The sequence below is a fragment of the Armigeres subalbatus genome, chromosome 2 (genome assembly GCF_024139115.2).
Source record: "Armigeres subalbatus isolate Guangzhou_Male chromosome 2, GZ_Asu_2, whole genome shotgun sequence".
Taxonomy (NCBI): domain Eukaryota; kingdom Metazoa; phylum Arthropoda; class Insecta; order Diptera; family Culicidae; genus Armigeres; species Armigeres subalbatus.
This window is the reverse complement of record NC_085140.1, coordinates 452,798,966-452,816,903: the sequence shown is the minus strand read 5'-3', so window position 1 is coordinate 452,816,903 and position 17,938 is coordinate 452,798,966. Positions and strand designations below refer to the sequence as shown.

General features: G+C 40.7%; 1 protein-coding gene across 1 annotated transcript in view; it reads right to left on the bottom strand.

The window, feature by feature from the left end:
- LOC134213770 (transient receptor potential-gamma protein) overlaps window positions 1-17,938 on the bottom strand; it is a 395,710-nt gene that overhangs the window by 92,236 nt on the left and 285,536 nt on the right. The window contains exon 5 of the mRNA XM_062693089.1: window positions 7,903-8,342. The gene's annotated coding sequence lies outside the window, so the exon portion shown is untranslated. The remainder of the gene's footprint in view (window positions 1-7,902; window positions 8,343-17,938) is intronic.

Here is a 17,938-nt window from a genome sequence, read left to right as displayed (position 1 = left end):
GTTAGGTACAAGAAGGCGTTGAGTGCAGCGATTGAGGTGGGCTGACCAGGAACAAAATGACTTGGTCAGCGTGGGCGGAATCGAGGATGGGGAGATGTGACCTTGAATCGTGTATTATGGCGTCAAATTAATGATTCAGTGTTATCTGTTTAGATTAAATAAATGAAGCGCTGTTCGATTACCATTGTGGTTTAATTAACTCATTGTTCCTATTCGTAGGTTAAAGTCTGCGATTGTAGCTAATGACACAACGCGTCTATGTATCAGGGTCTGGGTCATTTGGCATATAGTCATTTGAAATAACGCCATTTAGCATAAGGTCATTTGGTATAAAGGCCATTTAACAAAACGGTCATTTGGCATAATGGACATTTGGCATAATTTTGAACTGCAACCAAAGAATGACTTATTTGGCATAACGGACATTCCGCGTAATTTGGAACTGTGAAAGAGAAAGAGTTAATTGGTATGTTTTTCTACACCGATAAAATAGATGGGTTCTGATAAATTGAGACTGATGGGATGGTAGATATTTTTCGGAAGGACGGACCAACGGAATGGCAGAACTACTTCCAAGGAAGGGATCACATCTATCATTGACTTAGGGTCTGGGTCATTTGGCATAACGCCATTTAGCATAAGGTCATTTGGCATAACGAACATTTGGCATAATTTGGAACTGTTTAAGGTAAAGGACCATTTTATGTATTTTTTCACACAGTTAGAGTAGATCGAGGATATGTTCTAATAGGTTTAGACTCATTTTTCGGAAGGACGGACAAACGAAGCGGCAGAACTATGTACTTCCGAGGAAGGGATCACATCCGTCATTGACTTACGCTACGGGACCCCCCTGCTTTTTGTCCTTTCGACCTTATGTCTTTCGACCTTTTGTCCCTAACCCGAACTCGGCAATCCTACGCCTTCCTCGCAAGGCTACTGGAGACCCGACTAGCAAGCGACTACCATTGCCTTAATCCAGCGGTTCTCAACCTGGGGTACATGTACCCCTATGGATACCTTCACTGCCCCCAGGGGGTACCTCGGACAGAAATGCGTAATGGCGGATGTAGTTTATTTATACAGTTTTGATAATTATGTATGTTTTAACTCCTAAACTTTGTATGTGGATGGCTATCAAAAAATCAAAACCTATTTAATCCTGTCACTACAACCAGCACCGTGTATGAAAGTCTGTGTGACAAAATATCAAGAGGACCAAACGTCGAGTGACTTAATTATTGAATCTAAAGGTTCAGAACAGTTTTGTTCTGAATCATTCACAGACGATGTTGATTGCAATTTTTCATTTGAGAAATTTTTGAAAGAGAACAGTAGGCGAGTTGTCACCGGCAATAACTTCTTAAGTTTTGGACTCACACGTTAATAAACACAGAACTACTATTCAAATATAAACCTTAATAGTACCAGCTAAATGTCAACAGCCTCGTTAAATCTATTATTAGGCGTTATGCTTTCGTAAAAGTTAAATGCTTCATACGATTCTTACTCGCAGGTTAGTTTTTATCGATGGATAATTTAAAAGTAAGATCGAGTGTGAGTGTTGATCAAACCAGATTGTATGAAAATTTAATTTTCCCATCCTTGATTTGGAAGCCTCCTATCAAGAGGGTCAGAAGCCTCCTCCTTTCAAGAGGCTCGGAAGCTTCCTTTCAAGAGGCTCGGAAGCCTCCTTTCAAGAGGCTCGGAAGCCTCCTTTCAAGAGGCTCGGAAGCCTCCTTTCAAGAGGCTCGGAAGCCTCCTTTCAAGAGGCTCGGAAGCCTCCTTTCAAGAGGCTCGGAAGCCTCCTTTCAAGAGGCACGGAAGCCTCCTTCAAGAGGCTCGGAAGCCTCCTTTCAAGAGGCTCGGAAGCCTCCTTTCAAGAGGCTCGGAAGCCTCCTTTCAAGAGGCCTCGAAGCCTCCTTTCAAGAGGCTCGGAAGTCTCCTTTCAAGAGGCTCAGGCCTCCTTTCAAGAGGCTCGGAAGCCTCCTTTCAAGAGGCCCGGAAGCCTCCTTTCAAGAGGCCTGGAAGCCTCCTTCAAGAGGCACGGAAGCCTCCTTTCAAGAGGCACGGAAGCCTCCTTTCAAGAGGCTCAGGAAGCCTCCTTTCAAGAGGCTCAGAGCCTCCTTTCAAGAGGCCTCAGCCTCCTTTCAAGAGGCTCGAAGCCTCCTTCAAGAGGCCTGGAAGCCTCCTTTCAAGAGGCCTGGAAGCCTCCTTCAAGAGGCTCAGAAGCCTCCTTTCAAGAGGCTCAGAAGCCTCCTTTCAAGAGGCTCAGAAGCCTCCTTTCAAGAGGCACAGGCCTCCTTTCAAGAGGCTCAGAAGCCTCCTTTCAAGAGGCTCAAGCCTCCTTTCAAGAGGCCTGGAAGCCTCCTTCAAGAGGCTCAGCCTCCTTTCAAGAGGCCTCGAAGCCTCCTTTCAAGAGGCCTCAGAGCCTCCTTTCAAGAGGCTCAGGCCTCCTTTCAAGAGGCTCAGGAAGCCTCCTTTCAAGAGGCCTCAGAAGCCTCCTTTCAAGAGGCCTCAGAAGCCTCCTTTCAAGAGGCTCAGAAGCCTCCTTTCAAGAGGCCTGGAAGCCTCCTTTCAAGAGGCCTGGAAGCCTCCTTTCAAGAGGCTCAGCCTCCTTTCAAGAGGCCTCAAGCCTCCTTTCAAGAGGCCTCAAGCCTCCTTTCAAGAGGCTCGAAGCCTCCTTCAAGAGGCTCAGAAGCCTCCTTTCAAGAGACTCAAGCCTCCTTCAAGAGACTCAGAGCCTCCTTTCAAGAGGCCTGGAAGCCTCCTTCAAGAGGCTCCGGAAGCCTCCTTTCAAGAGGCTCAGAGCCTCCTTTCAAGAGGCTCAGAGCCTCCTTTCAAGAGGCTCAAAGCCTCCTTTCAAGAGGCTCAAGCCTCCTTCAAGAGGCCTCAGAGCCTCCTTTCAAGAGGCCTGGAAGCCTCCTTTCAAGAGGCTCAAGCCTCCTTTCAAGAAGCTCAGAAGCCTCCTTTCAAGAAGCTTGGAAGCCTCATCTCAAGAAGCTCGGAAACTTCCTTCAAGAGACTCGGAAGCCTCTTTTTAAGAGGCTCGGAACCCTCCTCTCAAGAAGCCTCCTTTCAAGAGGCCTCAAGCCTCCTTTCAAGAGGCTCAAGCCTCCTTTCAAGAGGCCTGGAAGCCTCCTTTCAAGAGGCTCAGAAGCCTCCTTTCAAGAGGCCTGAAGCCTCCTTCAAGAGGCCTCAGCCTCCTTTCAAGAGGCTCGGAAGCCTCCTTTCAAGATGCTCGGAAGCCTTCTTTCAAGAGGTTCGAAAGCTTCATTTCAAGAAGCTCGGAAGCCTCCTTTCAGGAGGCTCGAAGGCCTCCTTTTAAGAGGCTCGGGAGTCTGCTTACAAGAGGCTCGGAAGCCTCCTTGTAAGACGCTCGGAAGCCTCCTTGTAAGACGCTCGGAAGTCTGCTTACAAGAGGCTCGGAAGCCTCCTTGTAAGACGCTCGGAAGCCTCCTTTCAAGAGGCTCAGAAGCCTTTTTCAAGAAGCTCACTAGTCAAACCATGAATACAATGGAGGATAACAATTCTCGAAAACCTATTCAAAAAAACATATGTGATTTTTTTGGAAAATTTCTCGGGTACATGGAATTCTCGGGTACTTATTCAAAAGGACATATGAGATGTTGTAAACAAATATCCAAACGTTAATTTGCCCAATTTGATAGCACTCCCACGCAAACCATCCCCACAGACAGGAAGGGAAGCCTTCGTCTACCTGTCGATGGTGTTGGTTTGCGTGGGAGTGCCATCAGATTGGACAAATTGATCTTTGTTTACATAATCACATACGTCCTTTGAATAAGTACCCGAAAATTATCGGCAACAAAATAAAATTTCCATGAAGAATTAGAAATATTCCATTAAAAAAAAGTAGGAAATTGCCTATAAAGAAATCAGGGTATGAGCATTAAATAAATATAAAATTCCTTCAAATAATGCGAAATTTACATGAACAATTGGAAATTTTTCACAAAACAAAAATTAGTTGGCACTTTTTAAAGCAAAATTGCAAATCGAAAGGAAGTTTCATAAAGAAATCAAAATGTTCCATAAAAAAATGCCTTAAATAAATTAATATTAACAATAATCAATTACAAATTTTTTCACAAAATTAATATTTTTTCCATTTAAAATTTAAAAATTTTCCATGAAATAATCAATAAAGAGCATTAAAAAAAATAAGAAAATTTCCATAAATATTTTCCATGAACTTAAACACTTTTGAAGAAGAGGTCATCTATGGAAATATGCTCAGTTTTATTGCTTTTTTTATATTTCTTTATGGAAATTGTCATATTTTTTTATTGCTCTTTATTGATTTTTTTGTGGAAAATTTTTAATTTTTTGTGCGAAAAATATTTGTTTTGTGGAAAATTTTGTAATTGTTTATTTATGGACATTTTGTATTTTCTCGGAGAAACATTTTGATTTCTTTATGGAAAATTTATCTCTTATATTTGCAATTTTTAATTCTAAAATTGCTAATTTATTTCTGTTTTGTGGATAATTCTTATTTTTTTATTCCTTTCTATATTTGGTACACGCAAAAAAATATTGCAGTCGAAACTACCATTCCGAGGGTTATTTTAAAAATATGCACCGACGATTTTCAGCAGATAACAAACCAGTTTGATTTTATCATGCGCGCAGTAAAAATCAACTGTGGCCCATTCGGAATGTTGTCACATGAACTGAAATAGTGGTGAATTTCTCTGAAACAATGGTAAAATTTACTGAAATTTCATGGCAGTTTTAAAAACAGAGCGTAGTCTACAAAATAGTAGTTTTTACCACGGATTTTTTTTCTGTGTAGGCTCTCTGTGTTACTTAACCGCTACTGTGCGGAGATCTACTGTGGTATTCTGCTGCCAGAATCCACACAGAATCTATTTTTAGATTTTCCAATATTCATTGTTGTTGTCGTTGCTGGTCCATCTCACCGTGAGTCCATTGTGTCCATTTGTCCGTGTCGTGAATCCAATGATCGTTGCATTGTTCGGTTGCCATTTATCCGGGTAACGTTGGAGGAATGCCTCCAAGAAGAGCAAGTTGTCAGTCGTCATCAGGCAACCGTGACGGTAAGGCGCGTACCCCAAACGCCACCGTATGAACTGCCGATCCGGCGACTGACGAGGGTTTGGTGGAGGGACTGGGAAGCGAACCCATGGTCATCCCCTTGGAAGGAAAACGCCAACTACGCTACGAGACCCTCCTGAACAAAATTCCTAATTGTTTTTAGAAATTTTGCATTATTTGAGGAAATTTTTTATTTTTTTATTTATTGTTCATGTACTAATATCTTTATTGGAAATTTCCTATTTTTCATGGAAAATTTCTATTTGTCAGGAGGAGTTCTTGTTTTAGTCAGAATTATCATGACATATACTTGCAACTTGTCTCAAACAACTAATTTAATGAACACAAAAAAAAATGCCAAACGTCCGTTATGCCAAATGACCCCCAATTTTGAAGCTTTAATTATGCTAAATGTCCGTAATTGGTTGATTAACTAACTGGGTAAATAAAATTTATACTAATGTACATTAGACCTCTTCATGTTTTCAAAAAGTATCACAAATTAAACCGGCCAGCCCAGTATCACAATTCATATGCTAAGATAAGCCTTCTGTCAATTGTTCAGCTAATTCCAATAAAATTTCGAGGTAGCTCAAAACGATTTAGTGTTTTTGGGCTATTTTCAATTTTCAAAGAAAATCTAACAGGAGATATAAACGCCGGAAAGTGAAAAATCTTGTAAACAATGCGATTCGTTCCGTTTACGTTTTGACCATGTTAAAGTGATTTTCAAGCTTTTAAGTGCATAAAAACACTGTTTCTCCTAAAAGTTGTTGTACTACAAAATTCATGAATTTATTACAAATAATTGCTAATTTATTATATTATTATTCCTCTTTGTTCCCTGGATGTTTCAGTATTATTATTGCCAATGTGCGATTTACCGTTAAATTCTTAAAAATAAGAAGCTGGACGCTTGTCATGAATTTACACGTTAGGATTTCTTCAAACAGGAACAAACATACTTTCCGGCGTTTATATCTTCTGTTTGATTTTTTAAAAAATTGAAAATAGCCCAAAACACTAAATAGACTTGAGACACCTCAACATTTTATCCGAATTCGCTGAAAATTTGACAGAAGGCTTATTTTAGCATAAGAATTGTGATTCTGAGCTGACCAATTAAATTTTTAAGACTTTTAGAGATCTAATGTACATTTCTTAGCTTGAACAGAGTGAGATCAGAGTCAAGGTATTAACCAATGTTTTGGATCGGAATTTTGAGAACTTTATTCTCGAGGTGAAAACTAAAATTGTATGCTTCTTATTACGCAACGCTCGATAAACCTACTAAAAATATATTTTATTTTGTCATTGCGCGCTTTACAAATTGCATCAAAGAGGCTTTCGTAAAGTTAAAATCCGAACAAATGTTTTCAAACATTTAATGATATTGATTCGATCATTTAGTTATTTAATAATACCTAATTTCGGAGTCTGAAGTCGAACATTTCGAACGCGATGTTTTTTCCACAACTTTGCCTAACAGTATATTGCTTGAATTCCGCGATACACGGAGTTTAAGCTCAGCGCTTATACTGAATGGTTTAAATTTGCTAATTGCGCAAAGCCATCCTTGGCCAAATTGGCTTTCGAAGAAGGAAAAATGCAGCCTCGAACCGTGTATTGTGCCGTCAAATTGTTGATTCAGTGTTATCTGTTAAAATGTAAGCTAAAGTAATATAATCCTTGGTCAAAGGACGAAGAATCAAAGAAACGCTTAGTTGAATGAACACCATTTTCAAGAAGACTTACACTTCCACAAAAAAAAATGATTTGTTCAATTTACAACCATAATTTGCTAATGGCTGACCGAAATCGTAATTTCGACCTAATGTCCCCTCAAAGTAATGTCTTTTCTATCAAATTTCATTCGACGAAATATAATTTGACGTAATTTAACTGACGCTAATGGACGAGAAATGCACCAACACTACTAGGAAGTTTTTTTCATTGTATGTCAAAGAGGTATTCGGTCCTAGGCTGGTTCAACTCTGGAATTCACTGATCTATTTTCTAGAAATATAAAGCACCAATGTTGCTGAAAAATATCGAAAAAATATTAAAAATATTAAATAAGCCACATCATTTTTCTTTCTTTGGATTCTACAGAATATTTACGGAAAGTTCGAGATTAAGGACCGGAACAGAATTACTGTAAGTGAGCGTATAAAACTTCCAGAACCGCAAGTGAAACAAGACAAATATTTATCAATGTTTATTCATGACTATCAACCTTTTATTTGAGTAAAAAAATGTAGAATCGGTGAACTAACGACTAAGATATCAACAAATTCTTTACTTTTATAGAAACACAGCTTGATAGATACTCAAAAAAAAGTAAAGTATAATGATGTTTATTATTGCATGCATCTAGTTTGAAATGATGATTCATTCAATAGAATATTAATAGAGCTACTAATGAGTTTTAATTTGAAAATTTCTCCAATACTACACATCAATCAACTAAAAACAATTATGGAAACCAATTCAATGGGTGCTAAAAATGTCAAACAAAATCATAAAACAATGAAGGCAATATCATAACGAGATCAGTAAAAACCCACATAAAACAGATCCATTTCAATAAAAAGGCAAAAACCGGGTTAACCACCACTGCAAGAAGAGCATTCAATTTCTTAACTACTTGGTAGAGGGAATATGGTCGATTGAAATTCTATTAGTATGGCACATTGAAATGCACACAACGCACATCAGAATGTGTGAATGGAAGTGAATGAAAGGAACGTTGATGCTAAGACAAGGAGGAAAATATCCACCCAACAGGACAGTTAACGAGAGGAGAAAGTATTACGGTACCATTTATAGTTTGAGTTCAACATTCGTTCGCTTGCATTCAACATCGAGAGCCGCCCGCTTCAACTTGCTCCTGTAGGGTGCTCCGGTGTGCTGCTAAGAACACTTTGCTCGCATTACACACTCGGCAGCTGGCTACTTGGCACTCCTCGCAGGGAACGGGTAATTTCGTCAGAAACGAGCACCCTCTTTGTTTTTGTTTCAACACTAAACTTTTAGCTTTTGTTTTTATGTTTTCAAGTTAGATCGTGCGGAAGGAGTTAGTAGTCCATAGTTATACATACTCTATTTACAGCACTGGAATTGTCTTTTGTGTTGGTGGGTTTATTTTGTTCTGTTCTTTGTGTGATTTAGAATGAAGCAAGTGTCATGTGTTTATGTTTCTCTCTGAATAAAGTATGTCACAAGTTGAAGTGTGTTCAGTGCTTTTCAAACAAACTTGTCTGAAAATAAACAGAGAGAAAACAAGCGAAAGTATGGATTAAAACAAGTTTCAAATCCGTCCGTTTAGTCTACTAATCCAAAACTTCTGAAGTGTCAGTTCTAACAAAATTTAGTATACAGAATATTAGTCTTTCAAGGTGCACCCAGCCCTTTCACAAGTATGTTTATTTACAAGTGGCCGAACGTGGCATCCCAACCACAAAGCTACATTGGAAGTTATGACTGTTGTGATTCATCAAATGTAGATGACCGTGCGTCCCCTCCGTCGGCGGCATAAACAGTCGCGCAGTAGCCAAACAAAACGTTATTCACACCATCGCAAAGTCAGCACATCGTCAGCTGCCGGCCGGAGAAAACAAAACGTGTCGATATCGAGGGCACTTTTCCTCATTTTCAATCATCCGGTAAGAGGACGTGGGGAGAACTGCGAAACAGCTATAAACTGCTAATAAAATATGTTCGCACCAGCTGAGACCGATAATAAGCACTGGACTGTAGAGAAGTACTGTTCGCATCCAGTGCCATTACAAACCTGTTATTGCTGAGTTGAAATTGACCGTGCGTTGTAGTGGGACGGCAGTCGGTCGGAGCAGTCCCTACGACTCCATGCGAAGAAATATGTTCGCCAATAAAAGTATGTTTGCTTTACCGATGTTTCTACAAGGAAGTGTGTGCAATCTCGAAGCTCGGACGCCTTGAATGAAGAGGGTGGTAATGCAAGGAAAACGATACCGATTACAGTTTTCATGCAATCAGCAATCGTATTACCAGTGTTCACTCGGTGGATGTTATAGCTTTTATGATGGCAATCGAAATAGCTCAGGTCGGTTTATCCGGCTATTTTTGTTGGTATATTCTCTGTTCTACCGAGAAGACAGGTACCAGGGATCCATTAAAACAAATTTGAAAAAAAACACGCATTTGCATACTCAGAAAACATCAGTGAAAATCAGAACGTTACGAAGGCAAAGATGAAAATCGCAAACAATTGGGACAAATAGTTATTTCCCGACTTTCCTCTTATTCAAAGTGTTTGCGATCTCTATTCGAAATCAGAAGAAACAAAATTAGTGCTTTTTGGTTATTTAAAAAATTGACCGAAATGTCATTTCGCATAATAACAAATACACATGTTTACCTCTTTCTTTCAGATATCGTAGTTAACTTCTGCATAGGGAAAGCATTTTACGTATCAAAATTTCATACCAAACAACATGAAAAATGTAGTAAAATAGAAAAGTATTGGAAAATACCGATGACTTTGAACATTGAAAAATCACTTTTATAAAACTTTAAAAAAATATTTTAAAAACATAAATTTGTTTCCGCAAACTAAATAGTCGCTTTGCGGTTACGTGTCTTTCTGCTGACAAATTAAGTGATTCAAATCGTTACGACTTTACAAGGAACTAAGTCATAATTTTTTACCGACTTGAAATAATGCTATCAATAGAACATTTGACGTCAATGCTATGCGTTGGGGTCGCTCATAGCCAAAACCATGCAGGATTTTTTTATGTTCCGAATTTCATAGGTATAAGAATATTGTCATGATCCTATTTCACAACACGTATGCAAAAATAACTTCACTTGGAATTCTCCCAGTTTAATTACTGTGGAAATACTTAAAATACATTAAGCTACGAGATAGCAATGTTCCAGCCGGGGATGCAATGCCAGCAAAGAATAAGAAGCTTTGCTTTGATAACATCGTGAAAAGTCCAGTGGGATTTGGAGCTGACGATAGCTTCGTGAAAGCTAAAGTTCCACTTTCCAGAAAAAGGTCTGATACGCTCGAAGAATAGTAAAAACTCTCCCAGCTGTCGAACATTCGAAGATACATCCCAAACATTCAACCCATTATCCTTTCGCTGTGATGCCTCATCTTCCACCCACCATCTGCTTCCTGGTCTGCGCTTTTATTGGTGATGGAATAGCGAACTGGTGTAAATCTAAATTGGAATTTGATATTTTATGTCAAACATAAATTTATTGACCCTTATTGGCGTCTGCTCGGTCCCACGAGCACACCGGAATCTCACCGTAGTCAGCCAAAGTGCCCGAACGCGGTGACACAGTCAGAAGCGGTGCTCGTTGAACCTTGTTAGATACGTTAGATGTGAGGAGAAAACCAAGTGGAGCAGTAAATTGATCTTTGCTCAACATAATTTTCGCTGTGCTAGATTATGGTGCCCTGGTCGGTCTGACAAATGGTGACCATTGGAATCCCCAACCCACCCCAAGAATCGGACCAGCCAGCTGCTGGGAATTGTGATACCGAACGAACGATGTTTAAATCGAAACGTAGAGACAAGCTCCGACACAAAGAGAAGCGATGAATCATTTCCAATGGGATGGTTACCTCTGCGTTCGAATCTCATGAACTCCATGGGAATTGATTGTGAAAAATGATGGTGGAACATCCACAGTACAGAACAAAGAAAGAACATGGGAACGGCGTTTTTCATTGCAGGACGACTATTGTTGGCCAATGAACCTGTGCTTGAACGATTTAATTTCTCGTAATTCATTTCTAGACTTGGTACAAAGGAAAAAAGCCCTGAATAATCATCTGATGCTTTCTGAAAAAAAAATAGTTCAAATATGACCGATTATTTTCAAATGGGTTTATTTTCAATCACATAAACTAAAGCATATAACAAAACAAAATATGGGTCACTGAATATGCACTTTGACTTTTTGTTCGATAATTACGAACTTTTGAAACATGTCCACTGCTGTCCTACCAACTATTTGGTATATTCGGTCTCATAGAAAAGAATCATGTGAAGAGTAGTCCAACAAACATAAGTCGCCACCGCTTATGGTTAAGGTCACTCCTGACAGAATCCAAGGTTCAAATTTTCGCATTTTCGGGGGCACACCACTCGATACGGAGGCGGCGGACAACTGTCATTTTTGTTGATTCAGCTTTACTGCGTCGCAGCACGCGTGAAAAAATAAAAATGACAGTTGAGCGTTGCTTCCGTATCGAGTGGTGTGCCCCCAAAAACGCGAGCACTTTGAACCTTGGATTCTGTCAGGAGTGACCTTAATTGGGATAAAACTGTCCGACACGATAGTAAATTTCCTAATAGGATGCTTAGGAAGATCCACCTGCTACGACACGCAAAAATTGATGTTTTCTAATCCCTACATACCTCTTCCTCATGCTTTTCGTTAGAGGTATTTTAAAAATAGGTATAGGTCAGAAAATTATTTTGAGCTTTTTAGTGGAATGTCTTCACTTGTCATAAGACGAGTTTATACAATCCCATTGAATTCCACCACTTAATTGTATCTTGACAGATACGTATTTCGACCTCAACAGTAAGGCCGTCTTCAGTGTCTCGTACTTGACTCGACTTGAAGAAAATGATCGCAGCTTACACTATTTATAGTATGCGTAGGTATAATAATTTATCTAGGTGCTTATCTAGTTACATTTACTACGGTGCTTACTTCTACTCGCTTGTTGCGAGTAGTCTTTATTCAACAACCGCGTTTGTACCTGTCGGTAGATTTCCAAGCTCTCAGCAACATCAAGTTTCCACGGAGAAGAGACATTTCTTAAAATTTTAATGTTTGATGTCGTAATTGAAAGATTTTCCTGATATACATGTTCAGCTACCTTAGACCTAAACTCATAATTCAATCCTTTTTCAGATTCCCTTTTAGCCTTACTTACTTCTTCAATATGTTCTTTGAACCTTACATCTAACGATTTTTTTGTTTGACCTACATATACTTTATCACACTGTGAACGATTAATTTGATAAACCCCGGCCTTATTTAACATTTCTACTCTATCCTTTGTGGTGCCCAATAGTGCCTTCAGTTGGTTGTTTCTGCTGGAGAATACTAAATCGATGCCGAATTTCCTCAGTCGATGACGTAGCTGGTGGGTGATGTGTCGATCATAGGGGACCGATACCCTCTTCAGCGGTTCATCGATCGGTAAAAGGAGGCTTCCGAGCCTCTTGAAAGGAGGCTTCCGAGCCTCTTGAAAGGAGGCTTCCGAGCCTCTTGAAAAAAGGCTTCCGAGCCTCTTGAAAGGAGGCTTCCGAGCCCTTGAAAGGAGGCTTCCAAGCCTCTTAAAAGGAGGCTTCCGAGCCTCTTGAAAGGAGGCTTCCGAGCCTCTTGAAAGGAGGCTTCCGAGCCTCTTGAAAGGAGGCTTCCGAGCCTCTTGAAAGGAGGCTTCTGAGCCTCTTGAAAGGAGGCTTCTGAGCCTCTTGAAAGGAGGCTGCTGAGCCTCTTGAAAGGAGGCTTCCGAGCCTCTTGAAAGGAGGCTTCTGAGCCTTTTGAAAGGAGGCTTCCGATCCTCTTGAAAAGAGGCTTCTGAGCCTCTTGAAAGGAAGTTTCTGAGTTTCTCAAAAAGAGGCTTCCGAGCCTCTCGAAAGGAACCTTCCGAGCCTCTTGAATGAAGGTTTCCGATCCTCTTGAAAGGAGGCTTCCGAGCCTCTTGAAAGGAGGCTTGAGCCTCTTGAAAGAGGCTTCCGAGCCTCTTGAAAGGAGGCCTGAGCCTCTTGAAAGGAGGCTTGAGTCTCTTGAAAGGAGGCTTCCTGAGCTCTTGAAAGGAGGCCTGAGCCTCTTGAAAGGAGGCTTGAGCCTCTTGAAAGGAGGCTTCCGAGCCTCTTGAAAGGAGGCTTGAGCCTCTTGAAAGGAGGCTTCCGAGCCTCTTGAAAGGAGGCTTCTGAGCCTCTTGAAAGGAGGCTTGAGCCTCTTGAAAGGAGGCTCTGAGCCTCTTGAAAGGAGGCCTGGCCTCTTGAAAGGAGGCTTCCGAGCCTCTTGAAAGGAGGCTCTGAGCCTCTTGAAAGGAGGCTTCCGAGCCTCTTGAAAGGAGGCTTCTGAGCCTCTTGAAAGGAGGCTCTGAGCCTCTTGAAAGGAGGCTTCCGAGCCTCTTGAAAGGAGGCTTCTGAGCCTCTTGAAAGGAGGCTTCCGGGCCTCTTGAAAGGAGACTTCCTGAGCCTCTTGAAAGGAGGCTTCTGAGCCTCTTGGAAGGAGGCTTGAGCCTCTTGAAAGGAGGCTTCCTGAGCCTCTTGAAAGGAGGCTCTGAGCCTCTTGAAAGGAGGCTTCTGAGCCTCTTGAAAGGAGGCTTCTGAGCCTCTTGAAAGGAGGCTTCTGAGCCTCTTGAAAGGAGGCTTCTGAGCCTCTTGAAAGGAGGCTTCTGAGCCTCTTGAAAGGAGGCTCTGAGCCTCTTGAAAGGAGGCTCTGAGCCTCTTGAAAGGAGGCTTCTGAGCCTCTTGAAAGGAGGCTTCTGGAGCCTCTTGAAAGGAGGCTCTGAGCCTCTTGAAAGGAGGCTTCCGAGCCTCTTGAAAGGAGGCTCTGAGCCTCTTGAAAGGAGGCTTCCGAGCCTCTTGAAAGGAGGCTTCCGAGCCTCTTGAAAGGAGGCTTCCGAGCCTCTTGAAAGGGGGCTTCCGAGCCTTTTGGAAGGAGGCTTCCGAGTCTCTTCAAAAGAGGTTTCCGAGCTTTTTCAAACTAGCCTTCCGAGCCTCGTAAAAACAGGCTTCCAAACCCCTGGAAAGATGTATTCCGAAGTATTCTTGAAACGAGGCTTCCGAGCTGGAGGTTTCGGAGCTTATTGACTCCTGCCTTCTGATCTTCTTGAAAGGAGGCTTACGAATTGCTTCAGAAGGAGCCTTTTGAAAGGAGGCTTCCAAGCTTCCGCCATTACGCATTTTTGTTCGACTGGTACCCCCTGGGGCCAGCGAAGGTACCCCCAGAGGTACATGTACCCCAGGTTGAGAACCACTGTAACAGTTATTCCTTCTGTTTCTTTGTCTGTTATATTGCTAGATATGTGGGCAATAAATCAGAAGGAATAAACTTTGGCTATTACGCCCTTTTCAAATGTTGGTCTAGCCTTTCAAGACGACTTTTTTTACGTCGATTCTACTTCCTAATTTAGGGGTTTCACTGGATCTTGTTCTGGAGTACATATCCTCAAATGTATCAGAAAATATGTCTAGAAATAAAATATCCTAAGCTGAGATGTATGTCTAAAATATCATTGTGATCGTAATACATAAATTAATCGAGGTTAGAATACATGTAATTTCAGGGGCTCCAAAACGTCCTGGAGTTCAGAACACGCGATCTACTCGATCAACCATATCCTGAACGATGTATTCGTGCATCGTTGAACATCCCAGCAGATCCGTTGAGCCTATAGGTTTTCCCTGATTACTTTTACAAGCTACTACAGTCCTTTTTGGTTCTCCAAAACGTCCTGCAGTTCAGAACATGAAATCTACCCTATCCGTTCAGCGCTAAGCATCGCAGCCGATCTATTGAGCCGATAGGATTTCACTGATTATTTTTACAAGCTGCAAAAAGCATTTTTGTTAGTCAAAAACGTCCTGGAATTCCAAACATGTGATCTACATGACCAACCACGTCCTGAACGATGTATCCGTGCATCACTACACATCCCAGCAGGTCCATTGAGCAGATAGAGTTTCACTGATTACTTTTACAAGCTGCAGTGGATCCTTCATTAGTTGATGTTCTAAGACTCGATGTCAACTCGTAGAAGCACATGAACAATTTTCCAAGAAACTTCTGCGCCCCAACAAAAAAAAATTGTGGCTACATTCGAATGGCGACACCAACACCTTCTTAGACATTGTGCATCTGATAGATATCTTGATATTATCTCATTTTGAAAGACCTTGCACATCTCATGTTCAAGGAAATTTTTATAATATGCTTTTTGAGCTAGACTGGGTGTATACCGATGATTGGGACATTCTAAAACCTGATTGATCTATTAGATACCATGGGCTGAGCTCGAGAATGTTTTTGGAGTAACTCGACCATCTCGTATTCAAGAAAATTGGGTTCTTCATTACGCACATATGCTTATTAAACCGGATTGTGTACATACCAACGATGAGGACATTGCAAAAGCCTTCGTTGATGTGGTAGTTACCGTGGACAGAACTAGAGAACCTTGAGCATCTTGTATTTAGCAAAATTGGGTTTTGCATGATGCATACATGCTTATTGAACTTATTGAACAATTTGCATGCTCTCAGAGGCAAAATCTTCCCAAGGTTTCGTCCGGGTCTTCAGGGTTTAGTCACACTTGACCTCCGATATTTTCTTGTAAAGCCAACATCCTGATGAACATCTTTGCTGAAGAAAAGGGAGACCTAGCTCTCTTCTGTGATTTTACACAGCCAATCTAAACTGCGGGGCATATATGATCCGTCCCGAAAGGGTTAAATAGATTCGCTCTGCAGCATCATGTGGTCCTCAGCCAGGTATTCCAATATCCAATAAGTGTTTAGCGGCGCTTTAGTTTGCTCTTGAACTGCCCCTTAACATATAATCATCTAACATCTCATCGGAGTCGTCGACAGGTCGCTAAACAAAACTTCTTAGGAATGATTGCATACAAGATATACTTGAACGCCTTGGAATCAGCTCCGGACAATCAGACAATCCGGGAGATCAGAAAAGTTTGATATTCTTTTCAATATTTCCCCTCATCTCCCCCCGCAGTTTGCTCACAGGAGTCGATGACGGTTGAGTGTGTGCGTGTTTTGTGGGTTACCGCTATTTGATTCGAATGAGTTCAAGAAAAAATTGAATTGTTCTTCGGCTACGGCCATGCCGGCTAATCAGTGAAAATATTTAAGTGATGTTTGATGAAAAGTTTGATGAGAAAAGTATTGTCAATATGAACCGGTGCCAGCAAAAGTGGTACATGTCATATTGAGTAAATTTCACAGGAGACGCATTTTTTCAAAAAAAAACTTTGATAATATAATACAAATTTGCAATTTCCTGCTACTCAACTGTACCAACGTGTTATGACTGATGTGCATAACGATAGTAATGAGAAATATGCGAAGTTTCTTGACAAATTTCAAGTTTGTTGGAATTTTGTTCCCAATAATAGTGGTACATGTTCAAGAGTGGCGCATATTTTATAGCCACACGTTGTAAAATAGGCATGATCTGGGCATGATGAAACCGTCTCGGTTCTACTTGATGGAAGATAGTGGTGCGTCAGATCCCAAGTAACATTTTAAGTTTTATAACGCTCTTGAAAACCATAATTTACTCTACAAGAGTGTTATAAAACCAGCAAAATGTTACTAGGGATGTTTACATTTAAACTGAATGTTTAGCCCGCCTTGTTTTTTGCATGCCGTGACCAGGAACTTAAAAAAAGCTATTTATTAACCCGATGATGTGTACTCAGCATGTACAAAGTATATCAAAGGATGTTAATTTAACAAAAAAAATGTACTAATTATGTATAAAAATACAAACTGCGCATCCGAGACTAGCCTTGACGGGATATGAAGGATATTTCCGTGCAAGATCTCTAGATTTGGAGAAATGTTTGGTTTGGAGGTTTCTGAAAGAATTAATTATTTCCAATGGAAATTCCAAGGGGAATTATAGGAGGAATTTCCGACTGAGTTCCTGGGAAATCTTCCACTGACAGCTAGAAGTTGTCTGTTGCGTCCCACATACATCGACAAAACCATCGCCACCCGTTTCATAAGAGGCGATAACACAGACGAACTGAGAAGGTCGGTTCTGGAGTTTATCACAACGCTCTTCTGAAATCATGACATCCGATACACCGACGTTTCCGACTGAGGAAACGGTTTTGAAGTCTCCGGTCCTGGCTCAATTTCCCAAAAAGAACAGATAGTGAGATTTAGACTCCGGCAATTTCGATGGAGACCCCTTCCGGTCTCATTGTGATTTATGTGGCACTGAAAACAGCGTACAACATTTCAAATATTGCTGTCCCAAATACGACTATCCCAGGAAGCTAAATGCGATTCCAGTCAGTATACGGGACGTACTTGTAGACGATAAGGCTCAACTGCTTCCTGAAGTATGATGGATTAATTTCCCATTGCTATAGGATTCGAAATTTAGAAATATTCAAACATTCAAAGTTTCTTCATTGCTTCAAAATTATAAACACCACAGCAACAATTAGTACGACAGTATAAACAATAAAGTATTTAATTCTTCAAATAACGAATAATAGTCTTCATTGGAATTCTTTAATTCTCGTGAATTTAATACATTTATTGCACCCCTTATCTGAGTCCTCATTATCCAACTCCATGAATATAAAATTCTTCATCTCAGCGCCATCTTCGACTCAGACTGCAAACACGCTTCTACTTGCTAAGCTGCTGAAGTAAAGAAGTTGTAAAATAAATTGCAAACATTTTATCACTAAACATCTTTATCATGATCATCATCATCATCCCCCAACAACGCTCTCGTGTGCAAGCTGGTTGAATGGCGACCACAATCCTTATCTCGGTAATCAATTTCTTTTCCATTTTTTCCTTTTTTTCTCCCGGCCGCAGTTTACTTTGCGATGGCATGGCAACGGCAATCTACATATCCTACTTGGATTGTCTATTCACTCTGATAAGGTTTGAATAAAAAAGATTAAAGTTATGCCTTACCGAAGGGTGGGAAATCGCACGAGTATTATCATAAACAGGCCTCGGTGATGCAAAAGAGAATAATCAAATTCTCGAGCTATGTGGCGTTTTAGAAAATATGAAGGGAGCTGAAATAATGTTAATCCCAAACTTATTTCAAG